We start from the raw sequence: 9,974 nt of genomic DNA, 5'->3' as shown, positions 1-9,974 counted from the left end.
CAAAAATGCTTCCAGCTTTGGCCAGGTCATTGCAGATCCGCCTGGGTCAGGCCCCACGTCCTGGCGTGGAAATGAGGGTAACCTGGCATCCACCGAGGGCAGAAGGACCAAAGAGAGGAGAGGCGAACTCGGGCCTAGCGGGGAGGGCATTCAGCTCCCAATCCCGCCCCTGGAAAAGCCATCCGATGGGCCCACGCCATGTTGACAGTCACCACAGGGCCCAGCGCGAGGGTTGCAAAGTGCTCCCTCCATCAACAGCCCCCCGCCCCCCCTTCCACTGTGACATCCTCGGGCCCAGCATGCTCTGTGCCCCTCAGGACCGCGGGTCCAGCCGTGGAGGGCGTCGCTCCAGAGGCCTCCCTGAGCCTCAGCCCCCGCAAGCGTTACCTATTCAGGTCTTTCATTCCCTCTGAACCGCACTTCCAAGGTGCCAGGGGCGACCGGGGGAGGTTGTTTGTGGAGCGGAGAGAGGCCCCATGACCATAATCGCTGCTGCTCTCCCTGGCCTCTCATGGCTGTGTTCTTCCTGTACGGGTGGCACTCGCTACAGCAAAGCCGTGGCTCTCCCTGTGTCAGACCAGGCCCTGGAGGTCATGGGACGGGAACTCAGAGGCTTAAAAAATGGGAACGTCCAGCCGCAGGGACTTCAGGCACAGCTGGACCCAGGGCTTCAGGCGACATCATGGTGGACGGCCGCCTCCGTCCGTCAGCCCTGCGTTCCTCACCGGGGGCTCTGGCAGCGCTGGGCTTGCACTTGCTGCTTACGATCTCGTGGGAAAAGCGTCTCCTTCCCAGCATTTCAGTAAGGAAAGGCGGCGCCACCATAATGCTGTTTTCTTTTTAGGGAGGAACTGTGCTCCCGCGGTTCCCCATGACGTGTCTGCAGCTGCTGAGCACAGCGCTGGGCCTCGGAAAGACCTGCTGGAGTGTGAGCCGCTTGGTGAATGTCCCCACCGACTCACATGCCGACGGTAGGAGAACCAGAGACCACCGTGGCGTGGCGTAGATCCCATGCATCCTGCACCTTGGGGACTTAAAAATACAGATATCCTAGAGGCCCAGCGCACAAATTCGTGCATGGGTGGGGTCCAGCTGGCCCGCACCAATGGGGCCTGATCGAGGGTGGGGTCGGCCGGGGGGAGGGGCCGTGGGCGGTTGGCGGCCCACCGCGGGCGGGTGGGTGGGTGGGCGGGCTGGGGGTGGGGGGCGCGATCCGACTGGTTGGCTGCTGCCGTGTGCATCATAGCCACTGGTCTTTCTGGTCATTCTGCCGTTGCGGTCACTGGGCTTTTATATGTATATATATAGACTAGAGGCCCGGTGCACGAAATCTGTGCACTGGGGCTGGGGAGGGGTCCCTCAGCCGGGCCTGCGCCCTCTCGCACTCCAGGGGCAGCTTAAGCCGTCCTCCCCACCTGTACGGCAGAGCATTCATCTGCCCTGTAAGGAAGGCGCGCATTCTTTTTAAAAACCAGCTTCTGGTGAGTGCCCAGGCATTGACAAGTTTTTGGAAAGGCCCAGCGGGAAGCCTGGCCTGGAACTCCTTTGACCTTCAGGGTATTGGCACAAAGTCTGCAGTTCGCGCGCGTGGCCACTAGGTGGCGGCAGGTAGTGCAGCCGTGGGGTTCAACCCACAGTCCCAGAGGCGTCCCCTGTGGCTGCAGGTCAGAGGGTCTATTTTTTTCCTCTGGGGAAAGAGGTGACAGATTTCAGAGGCCTGTGACTCTCCAAAGAGTTAAGAACCAGGGTTACGAGTGACGGTTTAACAATACTGCTTCGGGATGGGTCACATGTTTCAAATGGTGACAGCGTACGAGCACGTGTCTGCTCACGCCTTTTCCTCTGTGGTCTTACACACGTGTTGGCACACAGCACACGTCTTGCCTTCGTTCTCTCATGAACGATGCGTCTTCGAGAACGTTCCACGTTAATCCATTGCATGGTCCCTCTCTGCATGCGGGCAGTGAACTACTGGTGATGGGAGTTGCACATTGTACCAGGCTTGTTGCTGACTTTGCTACGGTGGAGGTTGCCATTCAGGAATTTTTCGGAAGTCAAGTTTGGGACTCGTTTACGTTACGGCTTTCTAGTTTTGTGGAATACTGGGAAAGGCTGGCGCCACTCCAAGATTCGTCAAAAAGCCACTGAACAGGGACGGTTGAAGCCCACCCCGCTCAGGGGCCCCGAGGGCTGCTGCCGGCCCGGTGGCCTGTGGGTCAGCACAGTTGCTCCTGTGCGGGAGGGGCTGACCTCAGCGGCTGCCCAGACCTGGCCCCTGGGAAGGGCTCTCGCGAGGTGGTTGGGGGAAGAGCACAGATGGGATCTGACCACATTGGAACGAGGCCAGAAGATGAAGGCGCTGGGACCCCATCATTTCTGCTGGGGAAAGAGGTGACAGATTTCAGAGGCCGGTGGAGGCATTTCTTCCCGGTTGTTGCTGTCCAGTCCCTGGCATCTGGGGAAGAGCTGGGTCCAGAGCAGCCCCATGAAGCTGAGCCGTTTGTGGCTGGGCCACCAGCTGTCTAGCAGGTGAAACAACAGTGGAGGCAGCACCTCGAGGAGGCGAGGGGCCCCCGCCCTGGCCTGCTCAGGCTCCGGCTCGGGCTCTGTTTGGCATTTGGCTACAAAGCTGCCCCCCAGCTGGAGGGTCTGGCGCTCTGGGTCCGTGTGGCTTTGTGTGGCCGGGGGGAGCCAAGGGCTCCGGCCACAGGAGTCCACACCAAGCCCGCCTTAGCCCAGAGCAGGACTCAACTTCCCCAGCCCCTCTCCTCGGGGGTCACCCCCCAGGCCTCCCCTTCCTCCTGTGGCCTCTGTTCTGCTTCAGGGTCCCCCAGACCCCCGCCCAACCCAACAAAGAAGAAAAGGGAACAGAAGGCAAATGACCAGGCCTCCGGGAAGGAGGCCCCCAGTCGCACACCCCGCACACACCCCTGCAGGTCTCCAGGCAGAACCTCAGGTGACCACGTGGGTGCTGGGACTGAATGAAAGGGCAAGAGGGGCCTAAGGTGACACCAGCGTGTCCAGCACAACCGGAAGGGCTTCCAGGGGGGTTGCTCTCCCACTCTCCTCGGGTGTGTGTGAGTCTGGAAGCGGACGGAGTTAGGGTCCTCTCCCTTCAGGATGGGCCGTGCGGTGGGGAGGCCATCCGTCCAGGCTCAGGCAGCGCGGGGTGCCGGAAACGGGGGTGATGGGTGACCAGAGACCTGGACTGCGGCTCGCGCCAAGCGGATCGGCAGGGGGACCGCCCCTGGCCCGTGCGCTTTGCGGAGCTGCAATCCCCGAGGGCTCGCTGGACGCCCACCCCCCTCCCAGCACCACACTGGGCAGAGCAGGGCGCGGTCGCCAGGGCCCCTGCGCGCTGCACGCAGGCGCTCCCGAGCCACCAGGGGGCAGCACGGCTGCGCGGGGCGGGTGCGGGCGCCGCGGAGCCTCCATCGCCCGCTCTGCGTCTGAGGACCAGACCCCAGGCTCCCGATCCGGCAGGTCTGGGGCGCGCCCGGGGATCTGCGTGCTGCCCAGGCCCGGACACCTGGGGCGTCGCTGCTTCCAGAGCCCGGGCTCCGGCCAGGGTCCCCGAGATCAGCCCCGCAGGACCCGGCCCCAGGTGCGCCCTCCCGTGCGCCCGCTCCGCCGACTGTCCCGGCGCGGGCTCGGGGGGAGGGGCTGGGCACGACCGCATCTTTGTCCTCCTTTCTTCCCGCCGCGCGCGCGGTGGCCCGCCGGCGTTTTCCGAGCCGCGTCCCGGGCGGGGGAGGGGTCTGGGGTGGGGGAGGCCGGTGCGGGGCGCGCGGCAGAGGCGGCCCTGCGTGCCCACGCCGCGTCCGGGGCGCGTCCGCCGCCATCCAGCTTCCCGGGCGGCGCGCGGCACGGCACGGCACGGCGCGGGCTCACAAAGACCCGCGGTGGCGGCGGGGGTGGCCGGGCGGCCGCGCAGCCCCGCGCCCGAGCCAGGTACGTGGGGGCCCCGGCTGCAGCCGAGGGGGCGGGGTGAGGGGAGGGGTAGCCGAGGCCCCGGCTCTGTCCCTCGGACCCGGCGGGGCGGCCGGGCGTCCTGGCGGATGGGGGTGCGGATCGGCGTCCCCTGGACCCGCGGAGCCGAGCTGGCTTTTCGCGCATCCTGGGCGGGGGACTCCGCGGCGAGGGGCGACCGGCGCGGACGAGGGGCGCTGGCCGGCGGGGCCTGTCTGCTCGGGCTCCGCGGGGCTGGGGTCTCTGTGCCTCCGGCGGCCCCGCTGGGCGCTGCACTAAGTCCCTGCTCCAGGCGGCAACTCCCGAGCTTGGGGCGCCTCGGGGTTCCCTGGCTCCCGGGAAGCCGAGCCCGGATCGTCACCCTCTCCTCCTTTTCGCTTTCTAATGAGGCCCTGCGGGAGAAAGCCCTCAATTAAAAATTCCGCACACCTGGGCCTCGGGGCCTCCAGCACGGGCTGGGGCTGGGGCTGGGGCGGAGCGAGCGGGTCCGGTCCCGTTGGCCCGGCTCCTGCCCGCTGCTGCGGGAGGTGGGAGCACTGACTGGTGGTCACGGCCGACACCGAACCCCCCCGCGCCGCAAGCTGGGCTTTGCGCCGGGCCTGTGTGCCAAGGCTGGGCTGGGGACGAGCTGCCCAGGGCCCTGTGCCCAGGCGGTCCCGAGGGGCCTCGAGGGGGCCACCCTGCCCCAGTTTCAGTGAGAATGGACCCTGCTTGTCTTAACTTAGTATTCGCTTGCGGAAGGAAGACGGCATTTTTTCCATATCTATTCACATTGGGCCGTTAGGGGGCCAGGCACCAGTCTGTGGCTGAGCCATCTCCCCACTGGCTTTGCAGAGGGTGAGGCACCCGTGCGGGGGTCTCATTCCGGGGCTTGGTCCTGTGGGTTCAGCCGACTCTGGCGTCTTCCACCTCTGCCCCCCTTTCTGGAATTTTTTTTCCCTTTTTCTTTGAGAGAGAACAGTTGTTTTAGGAAACACGACCCGAACGCTTCGGGGGCGCAAGGGAACAAGTTTCCCCAGGGGCACGTTGCAGGTGCCAGAGCCTGTGGGTGGCCAGCGGCTCAGGCCTCTGGGTTCGTGGTCCTGCTGGTGAGGTGAGGCGGGCGGGGTGGGGCTTCTCTCCTCTCCCGGGCAGTCCACCAGGCCGGGGACAAGGTCTGGTTTCCTTGTCCAGAGCTGCTAGGGCTCCCTGCCCTGTGCCCTCACTCCTGGGTGGCTGGGCTGGAGAGGGTCTTCTGGGCGGAGAGCCGCACAGACCCGGGTCCCGGGCATCAGAGACCGAGTCGGAGCTTGTGGGGGTCAGCTTGCTGAGATGACTGCCTCCTGGGGGTCGGGGGGGACTACCAGCACTGGACGGGAGACCCTGGGGGTGGTGTCCGGAGCTGGGCCAGGTCTGGAAGATGGCACTAGCGATGGGGCACCCCGGCAGTCTTCTGTGGGGCCTGTCTCTGCAGACCTCTGGGCATTTGTCCGGGAGCATGGCCGTGCACCTCCCCCCTTCCATCGCCAGGGTCCGGGCTTCTGTGCCTGGGAGGAGTGAGGGCTGAACCAATGCGTGCGCACATGCGTGTGTGTGCGTGTGTGTGAGAGAGAGAGGGGCGAGGTGGGTGCTGGCAGGAGGGCCAAGTAGGTGACGGTCACCTCCCTGCTCTCTGCCACCTCTGCCCGCTTTCGCGGACACCCCGGACCCGACACCTGTTCACGTGTCTGCGTAACGGTCCCGGAGTACTTAGAACCCTTTTCTTAAAAAAAGAATAGTTTCACAGGACTAATTGGTGGGGTTGGATTGTGAAATGGAGGCACGTAAATAAGCCACTCTGCCCAGGCAGCTCAGCAGCTAGATGAAAAACAGCTAATTGTCGGAGACACCAGTCACACCCTGCGGCTGGCGGGCGAGCACTCAGACCCCGGGCTGTTCCTAGACACCAGGAGCCGCTCGGGAAGCCGGCGCCGGGGCCCAGCTCGGCCCGCCCTGGCCTTTGCCTCCTCACCTGACGGCGCCACGGGCTGAAGAGGTGGAGAAGCCTTTATTGCCCGGGCGAGTGCTGGAGGGCAGGTGGGCACAGAGGCCTCGAGGGCCTTCCGGAGTGAGGGCAGCCTGGTCTGGGAGCCGGGTGGGAACCGTGTTCCCTGCCAGGGCCATCTGGACATGTATAACATGGTTCGTGCGCCGTTCAGAATCCCCTTTAAAACCCGCCTGCGTAGCCGGGCAAATGGCTATGAACTCGCCCCTCACACCTCGGCAGCGCCAGACCAAGTGATTACGCGGGCCTCCCGCGGCCCGCGGGCCGGACATTCCCCATCCCTGCCTTAGAGAAACGGCGAGAGCGCCCTGCCCTTGCTGGGTGGCCGTGCGGCACGGGGACGTGGGGGACCGGTGGGGAGTGAGGTAGCCACGCAGCCCGGTCCCAGCGTGGGTCACGTTGGAGGTGACGGCTCACCAAAAGGCGGCCCAGGTGCCCCGTTGGTGGCTGGGCCTTGTGCCTGTGGGGAGGACTTCTGGCTCCGTCCCCCTCCCCGAGGCCCCCGCCCACTGCCTGGGTTGGGTCCAGCTGGTGTCTCAGAGCCGCCTGCTGGCACAGGCTGAGTCAGCTGCCGTGGGCGCAGTCTTCTCTCCTCTCCTGCAGTCCGTCCCCAGCTCCGTCCCGTCCTCTCTCCATGCACAAGGGAGCCCGGGGAGGCAGGGACCTCAAGGTCACACAGCTGGTGAGGTTTGAGACTCCCCCATGGGCTTGGGAGCCGAACCCGTCAGGGGGTGCTATAGCTGTGTGAGGCAGGATTTCCGTACCGGCTGCGGGGTTTCCCCGGCGGGTCTCAGGGCTGCCCCATGGCAGGTTGGGCCCGGCCAGGCCTGGTGTCCCTCGCTGAAGCCCTCAGTGGCTCCCCAGTGCGCACTCCACTCCCACATTCCGTAGCCTGATTTGCTCCAGGTCCCCCCCTTGCTCCCCACTGGGGTCCCTCCACGCCGTCCAGGCTCCCAGCACACAGCCACACGGTCCAGGCTTGGTCTGCGCTGTCCCCACCCCACCTGCCACCTTGATCCGGGACCCTCGCGCCCATCCTCGATGGCCGGCTGACTGTGGGCTCTTTCCCGCGTGCCCCCTGGCCCTCAGATGAGCCAGGTCATGCTTACCTCAGGGCCTTCCACCTGCTGTTCCTCACCCCCTGCGCCTGGTCCAGGTGTCCCCCGGCCGCTCCCTCACGTACTTGGGTACTTGTTCGTATGCCAGCTCCCGACCAGCTCCCCGAATCAGCATCGCTGCCCCTTCTCACGAACCCCACTCCGTGTTTCTTCTTAGCGCCTCCCGTGCAGTTGGTGAGGTACGTGCAGTACTCGTTTGGTTCTTGTGTCTCTTCCCACGCCAGCGTGAAGACTGTCCACCTCTGTGTCCCTGGCAGCGGGGCAGCGCCCGGCCCTCCAGGCCCTTTGGGGCTTGTTGCTGGCGACTGAAGCCCAGAGCACGTTCCTCCGTTCAGCACCAGCTTGGCCCCGCTCCTCCTCTCCCCGCACCCGGCCTGGGCCCGCTGTTTCCGTGAGGCATCCCTCCTGGAGCCGAGCGCTCAGTGGGCAGGCAGCACAGGGCCGGGCAGCTGTGTGGCTGCGGCCAGGAGACAGCCTGGCTGGGGAGGGAGGCGGGCACGCTGACCCTTTACAGAAATTCCCTCTGACGGTGACCCCTGTCAGAGCCGCCTCCGCGTCGCCCCTGCGGCCACCTGGGAGGCGAGGCGCTGGGAACGAGGCCCCTTCTTGCCCAGGTCCCCTCCTCCGCCATCTGGACGTTTCTAAACTCGTCTTGTACCTGATGGCAGCCGGCCTCCCGAGCTCCCAGCCGCTCTGCCCGCCTGCGGGCCAGCCCTCCCCCCGGAGCCTCCCCGCCTGCCTCTCCTGCCTGGGCCCTGGCCTTGCCGGAAAGAACGATGCCTTTGTACGGAGAAGGGTGGTATTAGTCAGGGAAGGAGGGCAGCATTCGGAACACGGGCGCTGCCACCGTCCCGTCCGGGGGCCTGGGCGAGTCCAGGCGCTGGCTTTGGAGAGTCTTTCTCAGCATCTGCCGTCACCCGTGGTCCCCTCTGCCACGGTCGTTGGGAGCCACAGGCAGACGCAGGATCGAGCAGCTGGGAGACGTTCTGGTGGCCGGTGGGCGTCCTGCACGGCCCTCCTATCTCGCGGGCAGTTTGACGGGTCACGTTTGCTGGTTTCAACCACAGCCCAGTAAGAGACTGTGGCGTCGGTACTTTCTAAGCTCAACGCGGTCCGTGTTCGAGGGGTCCAAATGGAGAACGAACACACGTGGTGGGGTTCCTGGGTGTGTGGGCTGCGCAAGTGCTTGCACCTGGTTTTCCTGAACGTTGACGCGCCCGGCGTCCGAAGGAGGATTTGCATGGAGGCACCCGCCCCAGTGAGGGCCCCACTGTGTGTGTGTGTGGAGCTCTCTGTTCCTCTCTGCTTTCCCGCCAAGCCCCGAGGCTGCCGGACCAGCGCCAGGCAGCCGTGACCTGTCCCTGAGCACACAGCATGCTGGGACTCCAAGAAGAGTTGGGTCCGTGCTGGACCATCCTCTGGATCAGAGGATGTGCGAGGCCCACATCCTCTGATTCCCTCCCAGTACCCCGTCTGCCAGGTGGGGCCACGGAGACGTCTCAGACCCACAGCGCTCCCTCGCCTGACCTGCTGGCGCCGGGTCTCGGGCTTCCGTCAGAACTACGAGAACGAAGTGTCTGCTGCTGTCCATCAGCCGCCAGACGGTGCGGTCTGACAGCAGCCCCCTCGGACCGAGGCGCTCGGTGAGGCTGCCCGTGAGCTCGGGAGGTGCGCGTGCTCTTGTTGGTTGGCCTGTGCTGCGGCCGCCGTGGGATCCAGGCGGTGGAGCCTGCTGTGCAGTGACCCGTCCCCGCTGATTGTGCGCCTGCGTGTACGACGGGGCTGCTGGTCTCCGAGGACGACAGTCACTCGTCATCTCCCCTCTCCGTTCTGTCGGTTTTTGCCCCATCGGTTTGGATACTTGTGGTCTCTGCTTGGAGATTGGGATGATCTCATCCTGTCAATGCCCCCCCCCCACCCACTTTATCCAGGTACTTCCCTTGTTCTGAAGTTGGCTTTGCTGAGTCGATAGCGATTGGCGTTCGCTGGGTGTATCTTCCGCGGTCCCTTCGGAGGCTCACTCACGGGTCGCGGGTCTTCCCCGTCAGCACACACGCTCCTGGGCCCTGTGTGCCCCAGGCCCAGAGACGCCTGGCGCGTTCTCGGTGCATAAACGGGGAGCGGTGCCTCACGGGCTGAGCCCCTGTCCTCCGTGCGAACCTGGTGGTCTGGTGGATTGGAAGCACCGGGGAGTGGCCTGCCTGTGGGCTCTCAGACGTCCTCCCGGAGAGAGGAGATGGGCACGGCTGCCTGTTGACACGCAGGACTGCGCTGCCTGCTCGCCGCTCCCCAGGCTCGTGAGGTGCTGGGGCCAGGCCTCCGGGTCGGCGGGCTGGCGGCCTTTCCTGTGGCCACTTCTAAATCGCCCGCTGCTTTGCCCTCTCACTGTGGGCAACCTTTTACCCCCCCCCCCCCCCCCGCCTACACTCCCAATACTCGGTGTCTGATCACAGCGGGCCGTCGGCACATCGAGAAAAACAAGACCGCCCGTCCTCCGCGTCTTGTTGACGGTCCCCCGGCGTCGGCGTTGATTCTCAGGAACAGGGTTTTAACCGTTGCCATCTGTCCTGCTCTTAGTGACACTGTCACAGATGTTACTTGGCTGGTCCAGGGGGGATGTGTTTCCCTGAAGACGGCGGTTCTTGTATGAGGAAGTGTGGACGGCCACCCACTCACAACACTAACGTCGCTCCTGCCCCAACAGAAGCACTTGTAGCAGTTGTTTTAGTTACAGGGGGACGCTGGCCCACTTACATCTATGGAAAAGGAAGTTGGGAGGCCCAGGCCGGTGTGGCTCAGTGGTTGAGCATTGACCTATGAACCAGGAGGTCACAGATCGATTCCCGGTCAGAGCACATGTCCAG

The 9,974-nt window shown here is 65.1% G+C and overlaps 1 protein-coding gene across 5 annotated transcripts in view; it reads left to right on the top strand.

The window, feature by feature from the left end:
• Positions 1 to 847: 847 nt before the first annotated feature.
• The window catches only part of APBA2 (amyloid beta precursor protein binding family A member 2), a 38,039-nt gene continuing 28,912 nt past the window's right edge, over positions 848 to 9,974 (top strand). For 3 of the 5 annotated variants that reach the window (XM_036355631.1, XM_036355632.1, XM_036355627.1), the window contains exon 1: positions 3,842 to 3,951. The gene's annotated coding sequence lies outside the window, so the exon portion shown is untranslated. Of the gene's footprint in view, positions 972 to 3,406; positions 3,605 to 3,841; positions 3,952 to 9,974 lie in introns of those variants that run through there. The other 2 variants (XM_036355630.1, XM_036355628.1) reach the window with 2 other exon arrangements.

The sequence above is a fragment of the Myotis myotis genome, unplaced genomic scaffold (assembly GCF_014108235.1).
Source record: "Myotis myotis isolate mMyoMyo1 unplaced genomic scaffold, mMyoMyo1.p scaffold_m19_p_23, whole genome shotgun sequence".
Lineage (NCBI taxonomy): Eukaryota > Metazoa > Chordata > Mammalia > Chiroptera > Vespertilionidae > Myotis > Myotis myotis.
This window is presented reverse-complemented; position numbering and strand designations above follow the sequence as displayed.